Source organism: Rattus norvegicus, chromosome X, assembly GCF_036323735.1.
Source record: "Rattus norvegicus strain BN/NHsdMcwi chromosome X, GRCr8, whole genome shotgun sequence".
Lineage (NCBI taxonomy): Eukaryota > Metazoa > Chordata > Mammalia > Rodentia > Muridae > Rattus > Rattus norvegicus.
In genome coordinates this window covers 63,301,764-63,314,621 of record NC_086039.1, presented here as the reverse complement: position 1 = coordinate 63,314,621, position 12,858 = coordinate 63,301,764, and the positions used below count along the sequence as shown (strand labels likewise).

Below are 12,858 nucleotides of genomic sequence, written 5' to 3'. Positions count from 1 at the left end.
CTTGACGAGAAAGACGAGTAGTAGTACAGAGCAGGGTGGGCCCAGACCACGTCCAACTCTCACAGCAAGCCTAGGCTGTGTGGGGGTGACTCAAGAGAGCTTGTTTCTTTTTCTTACAATATACTTTGATTTTGTCTGTGTTTGTGTTTGTGTGTGTGTGTGTGTGTGTGTGTGTGTGTGTGTGTTTGTACACATGCGCACACGTGCGCATGCACAAAGGTATGACTTGTCCTTTTTTCACTTTGTCTAACTGACACAAACCTAAACATATTTGAGAATGGAGAATTTTTAATTAATTAATTTACATCAAATGCTGACATCCCTGCCAGTCCCTCCCCCCACAGAGACCGTTCCCTTTCTCCTCTGAGAGAGTGGAGTCCCCTGGAAATCCCCCCACCCCATTGCGACAAGCCTCTGCCAAGGTAGGCATATTCTCTCTCACTGACGCCAGACAAGGCACCCCAATTGGGGAATGGATACCACATTCGGGTTACACTTTAGGGAGAGCCTCTGTTTCAGTCGTTGTAGGGTCCACATGGAGACTAAGCCTCATGTCTGCTACATATATGCCAGGGGCCTTGTTAAAGCCCATGTGTGTTCTTTGGTTGGTGGCTTAGTCTCTGAGAGCTCCCAAAGCAGGACCCACAGTGGAAAGATAGGTACACCAAACAACCCAAAATATGTCCTTTCTAAAAGAAATATGGGGACAAAAATGGAACAGAAACTGAAAGAATGTCCAAGCAATACTCAGCCCAACTTGAAGCCCATCCCAAGGGCAGGCACTAATTCCTGACACTATTAATGATACTCTGTTGGGCTTGCAGACAAAGGCCTAGCAGAACTGTCCACTGAGAGGCTCCACCCCGTGCTTGACTGAAACAGATGCAGAAACCCACAAGCTAAACATTGGATGAAGGTTTGGGAATCTTAGGGAAGAGTAGAGGGAAGATTAAAGGCCCTGAAAGGGATGGGAACTGCACAGTAGGATCAAGAGAGTTAACTAACCTGGACCTCTGGGAGAAAACGAAATTTTAAATGAGAAAGAGTGTTCTTAAGATATGCCTGAAGGCAAGTTTCTGGGATGGGGACAGTCCATTGAGGATGGTTACATCCCTGGGCGTATAGTGTTGATGACATAAGAAATCAGAATGAGCAAGCCACGAGGAGCAAGGCAGCAAATAGTATTCCACCATGACCTCAGCTTCAGTTCCTACACTGATTTTCCTGGATCATGGACTAAAAGCTGTAGAAAAAGTAAAGAGTTTCTTCCCGAAGTAAATTTAGCACTTGGTGCATTATGGTAGCAACAGAGAATCAAAGTCTCCAGGTTTATTTTTCTGCCGCAGATAAACACTCAAACCCATTAAAAAATACTTGGTTAATTCAAAGGCAATTATATCTCTATTGCCTGGTAGAGTGTTATCATATTATGTGGGAAACAAAGATGAGTAAGGTCACTGGTGTCTTGCCTTAGATTTAATTGAAGTTTTAGTTTTAGTTTTTGTTTTGTTGTAGCCTGCAAGGCACCTTCCAGCAGTATGAACACTAGCCAGTAGAATGGAAGCTTCCAGCTTAGATCTAACTTGATTTATCTGTTTGATGAATCCCAAGCCTGTGGTTTCTTCAGCAATAGGATCTTGTTATCTAGGTCCATTGAGTGACCCAGGCCAGGGGCAATATCCGTCATCCATTGTTTCGGGAGCCTCCAGCCAACAGCTCAGAAGGAGAGAGCCTACCACTGGTGCTGAGATTTGATTCGAACCTTGTGGCTGTGGGGAGCAGCATTACCCATTCATTTAGCACACCTCCGTCCAAAATTGGTGTTCTCTAACCGAACTTGAGACCTGCTCAACAGGACAGACATCATGGGTGGTTCTGAAAACCTAGCAGACTGCCCAGGACTGGAGAAGTCATAAATCTGGGAGAGGAACGTACCACCACCAGTTTCCTATACCATCCTAATGACGGAACTATGCTCTAAATATTTGTCCTTATACCCACAGATAGTGCCATCCTGATGCCTCATCGATTTTCTTTCTCTTTGCAACAGACAGAGATCATTACAGAAAAGAACCAGCATCGAACTGCAGAATCGTGGAACGCAGCCACAACGGATGCATCTACAAGAGAGCTGCATCTCGGGCTCAGGGAATATTTTGGAAGAGGGGGCAGAAACAGTCTAAGAACTAGAGGATCAGGGAACAGGAGGCAAGGCTGTGTCTCCTGAGAATGCCAGAAGCTGCCCACAAAGTCTCAGCAACACGACTGTCCCACCATGAGCTGATCAAGGCCAACAGTAGACATGCCAAATAGGGCAGGGGAAGGCCCATGAGGCCTCACCTTCTATCCAAAGGACAAGGGGAAACTAAGGAGTGCTGAGAGCTAGGGAAATAGGCTTCCCCAGGGAAGAACACAACAGTTGTTTATCTCCTACCAAAGGCCAGTCTGGAAACATGCATCCCAGTCACCTCATAAAGCCTGAGTAGGTTATATTCAGAAATATGTATGCGTGCACACAAATACACAGATATGTGAGCAGGAAAAAACAATTGATGAAGAAAGGGGTCATTTGAAAGAGAAGAAGGAAGGGTGGGTGTGAGTCTTTGGGGGTAGAAAAGGAGGTAGAGGACAGATGTAATCACAATCACAAAAAAAAAAAAAAAAGAAAGAAAAGAAATCTTTTAGTTGCCAGCTGAATTTAGTAAGATTCTGTATGGCTGTTGCCTAAGTCCTAACTTTTGGTTGACCTTTTCCACAACCCCATTACCCCCAGCACCATCCCCTTTATTAAGGCTTTCTATGCCCGGGATCCTCCCAACTCCATGCTCGTATCCCAGGCATTTTACTGCCTCAAGACCACCTCTCATGGCTCCTTTCTTGTCCCATGACGTCTACCAACAACAACTCCTATTTAATCTGATCTTGACCATGACCTGTGCAGACACTCATATTCGAACAAAGAAATGTAAAACTGTGATATTGGTGTCCATATAAGAGAGAACATAGGTGGCTTCTGAGGCCGTTTTGGCAAAGATTCGAAAAAGATACATTGGAGAAGAGGCAGCCATCTTCATTGACAAATAGTCCTGGGGAGAACATGTCGAAGGCTAAAATCAGGTCTCTAACTTTAGACTCCAGAAATATCAGATCTAAATGGATAGAAGATTGAAATTCTGAGGATCCCAGGGGAAAATGCAGGGATGTTTCCTCCAGAGAAGGGGGTAGCCATGAACATTTGTCAAAGGTTGAACAACTCCAGAATTGGTCTACACATTTGGGAGGTGGGATTCTGAGAAATGAACAACCATGTTCATAGTAAAAACAAATCAATTTCCAGAGTGAAGAGACAGAATTCACACTGGGTGAAAAAACCTGGTGACACGAGTCATCGTACAGAGACTCGATGAAATATATACATGATTCAGGCAACTACAAAAGAACCAAACGGCTCAAATAACAGTAACTAAAACACATTTCCCACGATGTATAATATATATGACATGTATAATATATACAACATGTATATAAACATGAGGGAGACTCTGATAAGGTGGACAAAGTAGGTGGGAGAATTTGTATGAGAAGCAAAAGGAGCACAGGAGACTTGGAAATGGGTAAGGTCTGCTTTACATTTGAAAGTCTAATGCATTAGACCCACCACCATTAGCACCATGGGTACACTGTTATAAAGTGGGTGAATCGGGCTGGAGACATGGCTCAGAGGTTAAGAGCGCTGTCTTCTACAAAGGACCCGGTTCTGATCCCAGCTCCACGTAAGCACACCTCACAACCGTCTATACCTCCAGTTCCAGTGGATCTGACCTCGTCTTCTGGCCTCCGACGCCTCAGGCACTCTTAGAGGGCAAACGCATGCATGCAGCCAATCAGTCAAACAGGCAAAAATAAAAATGAATCAATCATTGAACAAGGTACCCCAATGGCTTTCTAAAATCAGTAAATATCCATGTTGCCTTGCAAGGGATGGTGCTGCATCTGAACAATCCTGTGCCCTTGTGTGGGTTGTAAGTAACAGAGTGGTTGAGGGAGGCAGTGATGATGCACACATTGGTTACACTCACGGGGGTGGGGGGGGGGAGAAATTGCCTAGGGGAAAATGTGAGAAAATCAGAGATGGGAATACAAGGCGGCTTCTTATGCCCATGCCCCTCTGAAGCATGGAGGAGCAAGAAACTACACTTGGGCCCAGGGGTGCTGGCGTTGGTGCAGTCCGTGCTGATGAGAGGACAGAAGAGTCAGGGGGATGGGGTTTGCTGTGCTCCTTAAAAAAGCCATCACAGTCATGAAGAGGAGGGGATGCAAGACTTTAGATGTAAACGGGGTGGGGGAAGAAGCAGGGACAACTGGTCAACTACACAGGGAAGCCCGCTAAGAAAGGGCACGCATTATAGAAACACCAGACAACAGAGAAGAAGCAGCTTACCTGAAATGAGGTATGAAGCAGAATGGCATAGTGATGTGAAAAGTCACTAGTGAAGAAGGATTTAAAGGTGCAAAGATAACAGATTCCTTGAAAAGTTCAAAATTTTAAAGAGTTCAAGAGACTAGAGAAGCTGGGAGAGCTGGTGCATTAAATCCAGCTGTGAAGAGAAAGGCTGAAAGGCCACATTTCTGTGTCAGGACTCATGGGGATGAAGGTTCAGCCAAGGCCGACATGCATGGAGAGGCAGGAGAGAGGTTCTAATCTGGCATCTCTAGAATGGTTGATCAGGGTGGCAAAGACCGGCCTGGTGAGATGAAGACACCATTCACTGGAGGTCATTCTAGGTCCTGGATGCACAAGTTTCCGTCTCTCTGTCCACAAGCTTAGAGCTGGCTGAAGAAGAGGGTAGATGGCCTGCTGAGAGGGACGAAGAAGAGGCCTCTACAATAGAGTCAAATGTTGGAGGTGTTTTTCTCCTCAGCAGAGGGAGCAAATGGGAATTCTCCAGAAGCAGCAGAAAAGCTGTGGTCCTGGCATGACTTAAAATGGACTCTCTCCAGAGGCCCACCCCTCCTGCAGTGAGCAGAGGACTGCTGCGTGTTCTGGCCTCTGGGAACCCAAATCCACAGCAAGGCTTTCCTTCTGCTTCTGGTGCACACGTTAACCACTGTGGTTCCTTCCCACTCTTTGCCGAGGTCTGGTCCACACATAGCTTGCACTGTTGTGTGGGGGCGGTGTTAAGGCGGGGTTGGGGTCAGGGCAGGGTATGAGGTAAGGAGCAGCACAGACAGGTAAACGTTGCCTTCCTCAACTGCCCTGTCTCCATGGAATCTTCCCTCAAGGAAAGCTGGGTCTGCAGTCTCTCAGTAGGGATGAGACACGGAAGAATCACTGGTGAACACACGCACACTGGTTATAAATAGAGAATGGTTGTCTCACAGAGGTCCTGGTGGTCAGGAAGGTGGCATGCCCCTGTGCAGGAAGGGCATAGCTTTGAATGTAGATGGTTCAACTGGAGCGGAGATGAGCCTCTTGGGCTTTGGGAGCCAAGCTGGTGCAGGGCAGGAGAGCTGAGTGGTCAGCAGGTGCGTACCAGGAAAGGACAATGTAGCTGCACAAATGGGTGTCAGACACACACGAGTAAATGGGGGTGAAGGAAAGAGAAGCCGGGGACCTAGCCCAGCTTCTGTGCTATGCCCTGTGACAAATCCGTGCTCTCAGGCCTCCCATGTTGAGCAGTCTCATGAACACAAAGGTCAAAGTTGTCTCCTCAGGAGAGGAGGATAAGGCTGGGGGCACTGAATATGTTGTGGTGCTTTCTAGAATGGAAATCTGGCAGTAAGATTCCCGAGTCCGTTTCTTTAAAGCCCAACAGAGTTGGCAGGAGGTGAAAGCCTTACAGTATTATCCCCTTGCCTGGGCATCACGTCTCCCAGGTCACAGAGGGGAGGAGAGACACTTCACCTGTCCCTCATGACTCTCTACTGGTGAGGATTGAAGCATGACTCTGGGGGCAAAATGATGAAAGTAGACTGGCATACAGGTTTTTATCATGAAACTGATCGGAAACAACAACAGTATGACGGGCTCGAGGGTGTGAGAACAGGGGAGCAATTTTAGAGAATCAAGAGGGCTAGATGTCCCCATCCCATTTTGGGGTATAAACTGGTGTTGCTGAGGGGGAGGCAGGGGTGAGGGCTGCAAGCCACCCTGATGCAGTATGCAGATGTAGACATTCACCTCTGGCCTCTGTACCTTCTTCTGTGCCTCGTCAAGCAGTGAGGGGAGGGCAGGTGGAACTGTGCAAGGTCCCATTTCCTCCCTGTAATAGAGGCTTGTGTACCGCAGAGGAGCAGAGAACACAGGCACTTCTCTGCTTCCTTTTGTCTCATATTTAGTCCCTAGATCATGAGCCTCAGTTACCATGGGAACTGAAGCTGAGTGTGTGATGCATTCACTGGGCTGTGGGAGAAAAGCAGAGCTGGTCCTTGAAATAAAGCCCTCTGGGAATAGAGATTTTAGCAAAGTGTTCCCGTTAAAAGAATTAGTAATTTCTAGAAATATATCGATCCCTGCGACTAACAGATAGGAGGAGTGGAGGGGAGCAGAAAAGGAGAGAGAGAGGGAGGGAGGGAGAGAGGGAGAGAGGGAGGGAAGTAGAGGAGATGAGAGAGGAGAGACAGGAAGACGGAGAGTGGGAAGGAGGGAGAAAGGGCGCGCGAGAGAGAGAGACACAGAGAGACAGAGACAGAGAGACACAGAGGGAGAGACAGAGAGACAGAGAGAGACAAAGAGACAGAGACAGAGAGACAGACAGAGAGACAGAGACAGACAGACAGATACAGAGAGACAGAGAGATATACAGAGAGAGACAGAGACAGAGAGAGAGGTATCTGCAGTGTATCACGCTGTCATGGTCTGCACTACACGATTCTTGTGGATGAAGCTACCATGAAAAGTACTGGGAATTTAATTAGAATCAGTGCTCTTAGGGGTCCCCTGAAAATTGCTGCTTTTTGCTGTTTTGAAGCATATTAGCACAGGAGGCAGGGAGTAGGTGTAAGCAAGCCATGGGTAAAGTGCCCTGTTGTCATGGAAAGCTGTAATGTGACACACACAGCAGGGACCCAGGCACCCTGTGCCCCTTCCCCTTGGCTTCCCTATCTCCTTTCAGAGGGTCTTCACAAAGAGACCCAGGCTGGACCTGACACCGAATGCCTGTCTCCTGTGTCCTCTGACTTTAGCAAAATGAAAATTCACCCCATAGTCTAGGAAAAAACCTCTGCAGTACAGACACTGACAATCTAACAGTAAATGGCTACCTGCCTCCATGGCAACCCGAGGAGAGCTATCCATCCTGCCAGGAGAAGAGACTGTGCTCAAGCTCACTAAGGCCTTGGCAGAGCTGCTCAGTGGTCTCTGGCAGGCCACGCTTTCCTCTGGTTTGGCTTCCTCTTCTCAGTCTCCAAGGCACCCGGGAATGGAGCATCAGTGAGGATGAAGAGGAATTAGCGCGTGTGGTTAGGGAGACCGGGGCATGGGAGTGAGAACGTAGTGTGGAGCATGGGTGGAGGTTTTGCCTGCTGGACTCTATGGGACTCTCGGTGGCAGCCGCAGCCTGCTACAAGGTCAAGAACAGGATCCTATGCTCTGAGGGCTCTAGCTCTGAGTCCTTCTACTGCTGCCTCCTGGTTGTGGCCATCAGACCAAGTGGCCTCGCTCCTGGGGCCTCAGATTCCTCATCTCTGGGATGGGGAAGAGATAGATCACTGCCCCCTTCTCTGCAGTGCAGAAAAAGGAAATACCAGGCAGACCATGCATCGTATACGAATGGCCAAAACCAGCTCTCCATAATCAGCAAGCAGAACCATACAAATTTCACAACAGTTTTTACTATTTACAAGTAGAGGAGGGGTCAGAAGGAGCAGGCCAGGGTGAAGGAAGAAGGTGTGTGGGAGTGGTCAGCCATCATAGTTTCTGCTGCCTCAGACCTAGCACATCTGGAGGTCTGAGGAGACACTGGCCAATCAGAACCTTGTGCTGTTGAGTCAGGGTTGGGAGTGTGCGTGCATGCGTGGGTGCGTGCGTGCGTGCGTGCGTGTGTGCGTGTGTGCGTGTGTGCATGTGTGTGCGTGTGTCTGTGTGTGTGTGTGTGTGTGTTTGTGTGCAGTAAGAGCAGCAGCAGCTGTGTTGGAGCCCTTTGTCCCCTGTTGCTTAGATGGAGGAGTTGAGGCCTCCAGGTAGTCAGTGTTCATAGTCCGTATTTCTTCCTATTGCTTTGAGAAACACCACGAACATAAGCAACTTGAGGATGGAAGGGTTTACTTCACCTCAGTTTCTTGTCCATTTTCCAAGGAAATCATGGAAGGAAGGAGGAGCAGGAGCTGAAGCAGGAGCCATGGGGGCTGCTGCTTAGTGAGTGGTTTTCTGTAATTTGCTCAGCCTGCCTTCTCATGGCTCTGAGCACCACAAGCAGTCAGGCCTGCTAAGACTTCCCTGGGCTACCAAAGCCTTCTCAGGTTCATTTCACCGTCAAGGCCCTCCCAATCTTATGCTGTTGTGGAAAGCAGGGGGAAGTTTCCCTCTTTACCGTGGCTTAGCAGATACTCAAGCACCTGATTGCACTTGGCACGTCCAGCAGGCACTAGGAATGCCTGTGGGACTTCCCGAGGTGTCAGTCCTAGGGAAGGGCCTAACCGAGATAGACAGCACAGATTGGAACCCAAAGGTATGGGTGCCACACTGGTGATCAGAGCCCAGGGAAACAGCCAGCGGTGAGACTGAGGGTGTTTGAGTCCTGGATGCAAAACATAAACTTATGTCTCCTGGATTGTGAATCCTGCTCCTCTGGCACAGATATCGTGATGTGGGCAGTCGTTCATTCCATGGGCAGAAGAAAGGGGACATCTGGACACACTATGCTCACCCATAGTCCTCTGGGGTAGAAAATACAGCCAGATCACTCTGAATCAGAGCCCTGTTAGACCCAAGTCTAAATGGGATCCCCTGCCTACTCTCCCACATGAGGATCAAATCCATGTCTGAGCCCACTGCTACCAGAGTCCACGTTTCCAACCCTGTACCCGACCCAGTTCAGAGTCCCCTCCCACCCAGCCACCCCTCCCCCCAATCGCTTTTAGATTTCTCCAGGCAAACTGATTGCTTGCCCCTTACCTAGAGTCTCAGATCTTGGACTCAAGCTCCCTTTCCAGGGATTCTAAGTCCGAGACCTGAATAGTGGTGTTTCAGTCCCACCCTTGGCTTAGACTGAAATCAGCTGGGTCCTCCCATCTAGCCCTCCCCCTGCCAGCCCCACACACCTCTCCTCTTGGCTTTGGCCAGTGACTTCTTCAGATAGGGTTTTTCAGAGCGGTCCTTTGCACCTAGTGTCTGAGCACTAATCCACTGAGTGTGCACGTGCCTCTGTGTGTGTCTTTGTATCTGAATCCCTGTGTTGCCTTCCAGCATGTCCTCAGGGGTGGAATCTGTCCCTACACTACACACACTGCCATAGAGCATTTCATGTATGAACTTTGGGGTAATTTCCTCATGGATGTCTGAAAGCTTCTTTTGTGATAGAATCACTGAAAACAGCCTCAGCCTTGGACCAAGTAGAGACTCTCTTGCATCTGGGCAATGAATCTTGGCATCCTCATCTTGCTGGGTCATGGCTGGTTTGAAGACTGCAGAGGAACTCATGCTTGGGTCTGGTACTGTTGGGTTTCCGCTGGTATTCCCGGTACATTGGAGTGAAAAATAAACTCTGCTAGCCAAGCAGACCTGTAGCTGACCCAATGAGTTCCAGGGGAACTCTGTTCTACCCGAGTGATGTGACTTGGCTTGCATTTAGGGATCTGCATGCCTCTCCAAGCCTGACACAGTTTCCCAACACCTCAGCTTCCAAGAGTAAGGCTCCCCGGCCTTGTGACAATGGTCCTACTCAGAATCTGTGTAGAATATTTGGTCAAAGCAAAACCACTTTTGTGCTTCTTATCACAGCGGCTCCAGATTTCTGTTGGGCATGTTGCAAACAGAGGAGTCAGTTTTTAATCCCTTTGCCCTGAACACACCCTGGTGCAAGGGTCCTGGCCAAATAGTACGAACAATGACTAGAAAGGAAAAGTCCAGCACTCTTAAACACCTGTACTTCTGTTTGTGCGCAGGAGCACGGCAACTGAGTGCCTCTGCCCATCACTATGTGTACACAGACCAGCCTGTATCTGCACTGTGCATTCTCGAAGGACCAAAGAAAGGGTGTGCCCTGACGTTTTCCCGCTGTTGAATGTGCTCAGAACCTTCTGATCTCAGTGCCCAAGTCTCCTCAGACGGAAGATAGGGGAATTGTGTGTGTAAGTCTGCGGGCAAACTGCTCAGTTCTGGTCCTATTACACTGTCCCTGTATAGTGTTCTCAATCTCTGTTCCCTTTCCCCCAAGACCTCCCCTGAATTTCATCTTCCTACCTGCCAGCTGTGGTGGTTCGAATAAAAATGACCCCCCATAGGCTCATAGAGAGTGCCACTATTAGTAGGTGTGGCCTTGTTGGTGTAGGTCTGGCCTTGTTGGAAGGTGCGTGTTACTGGGGCGGGGCTTTGAGGTCTCAGGTGTTCAAGCCAGCCCCAGTGTCACTCTTCATACCTGTGAATCCAGATGTAGAACCCTCAGCTACCTCTCCAGCACCATGTCTATCTGCATTCGATGATGCTTTCTGCCACGATGATAATGGACTAAAACTCTGGACTGTAAGCCAGCCCCAACTAAATCTTTCTCTTTATAAGAATTGCTGTGGTTATGGTGTCTCTTCACAGTAAACCCTAATTTAAACACCAGTAAAACAACAAGCACAACAACAGCAACAACAACAACAAGAACCAAACCCTTCTGCAAATCTGACCACCAGGTATGTCCCCATCAGAGACCAGAATTCCTCTACTTTGCCTGTCAGTCTAACGAATGGTCTCCCCCACTGACCAGCACCATGGATCCCACACACGTGAAAGAAGCTCATGTAACCCTTCTGACTCATAAAGTCATCAGTGACTTTTTTTCAGATCACACAGAAATGGGTGCTTCATTCTGAGGGTAAGCAAAGACATCCATGAGTTCTGGCAGTGGTAGTGAAAGACGTGTGCAAGAGCACTCATTGCTATGACACAGCCCAACAAGAGGGCACACCAGACGAACACTAATCCCAGATACCTGACAGAAAGGATAGACACTGCCACCAACTCTCACTGTCTCAGATCTCATCTGGGGACAGTGAGCTGTAAGCGGCTGAGAGTTCTAGAAAGCTCCTCATTTGTCGTGATGAGACCCATCTGCTGTCTTCCTAGTTCAAGGAGCCACAGTCCCATGTCAAGCCAGTCCTATCCTGGAACCTCTTCTGCTGGAGGAGAAAACCGAGGCACAGGAACTGAAGAGTCATACGTGGGGCACTGCCCCATCTTGTGGAGAATCTCCTCCCTGAGGACAGATGCAAAGCAAGTTGGGGAACAAGGGTTAGACACATGGATGACAGTGAAGAATAAGCAAACCTCATCAGGATGAGGACTCACTTTCACTACCTCAGCTGCCACTCAGGAAACTGGTGCTCAAAGTCACCACGGTGCAACTCAGGTGGGGAGTGTTCTTGGGCCTAACAAGGAGGAACAATGACACTGCCTGGAGACCACTCTGCCCACACCGCAGCCAGTTCTCCAAAACCCTCTTTCAACAGGACAATTCTTCCCCATCACGTGGAGGGGTCCTCTTCCCCTTCCCAGACAATTCATAGACCCACAACTTAAGACTGATTTGCCTCATCCCTAACAGGGTGTGAGGATCCATTTCCCCTGGGTTCTGCATAATATGAAGTGACTTGTCAGATAGGTTTTTCAGAGCATTCCTTTGCATCTGGTGTCTGAGCATTCATCCACTGAGTGTGCATGTGCCTTTGTGTGTGTCTTTGTATCTGTATCTTTGCGTTGCCTTGTAGCATTTCTCTCAAATTCAAGCTCCTACCCTGCCCTCTCTCACTGCATTCTTTATAGGATGCTTGTGACTCGTTCCTACAACTCAGGTACTAGTCAATTCTAGACATCCAGAATTCTTTTCTAGAGTTCCTTTGCATTATTGTGTCTTCTCTGATTGTCTTTTTGTCTCTGTCACTGACAGTCTACCCCATCACACACAGCCACCTCTCCTATCCTGCTTATGTCCTCCATATCTACCGGATGAATGCTGCTCTCATCATGTAAGCAGAGACGATGCCTCCACCCCTTCCTTCCCCCTCACTCTCACTTTTAGCCTGAGCTGCCTGCTCCTATGTATGGCTGAGACAATTTCTCATGTGTATCCAGAATACTGCAATGCTGAAGACAAGAGCACATCAGGGAGAAAGTGAAGGCAGCAACAGCTATGAAGAATGCGGTGCTCTTGGTGGCTTTGGCATCTTCAACAGCTTTGACATCCATCTCCTCAGAGCCCTTGTTAGCTTTCACTTGTTTTCAGTGAGCCTCAGTCCTGTCCACCTGATTGTTCTGCTCCCTTTCCATGTTCGAGGGGCGCAGATACAAGAAAGGCAAGATTGGTACAAGTTTGCACGGGTTTACCAAAGTTTTCCTGTCCTACTGGAAAAGGTCTTTAGGGTACAAGACAGCTACAAGCATACTAGAGTCCAAGAGTAGCTGCTGGAAAAAAAGCTTGGGTTTCCCAGGGAGCATGATGCCCGGCCCTCCCCTCCCTTTTCCTGGCTTCTGGCCTTGCAGAATGAGCCCTGAGAACAGGAAAACCCTGTGCTGGCCCAGACACTGATGGAGGCATTCCAGCTGGATCCTGAAACCCTGGCCTGTAATGGGGAGACCCAAGCTTATGCTGCCAATATAGCCTCTGCCTCTAGCCCAGCTGCATGAGCTGCTGCAGCTGCTGATTTTATGTTCTT

The 12,858-nt window shown here is 48.6% G+C and overlaps 1 non-coding gene across 1 annotated transcript; it reads right to left on the bottom strand.

Annotated features, from left to right (window-relative positions):
• Positions 1–9,888: 9,888 nt before the first annotated feature.
• LOC120099524 (small nucleolar RNA SNORA11) lies at positions 9,889–10,014 on the bottom strand. Its single transcript, XR_005498685.1, has one exon. It is a non-coding gene; the product is annotated as a small nucleolar RNA SNORA11 (small nucleolar RNA).
• Positions 10,015–12,858: the final 2,844 nt, after the last annotated feature.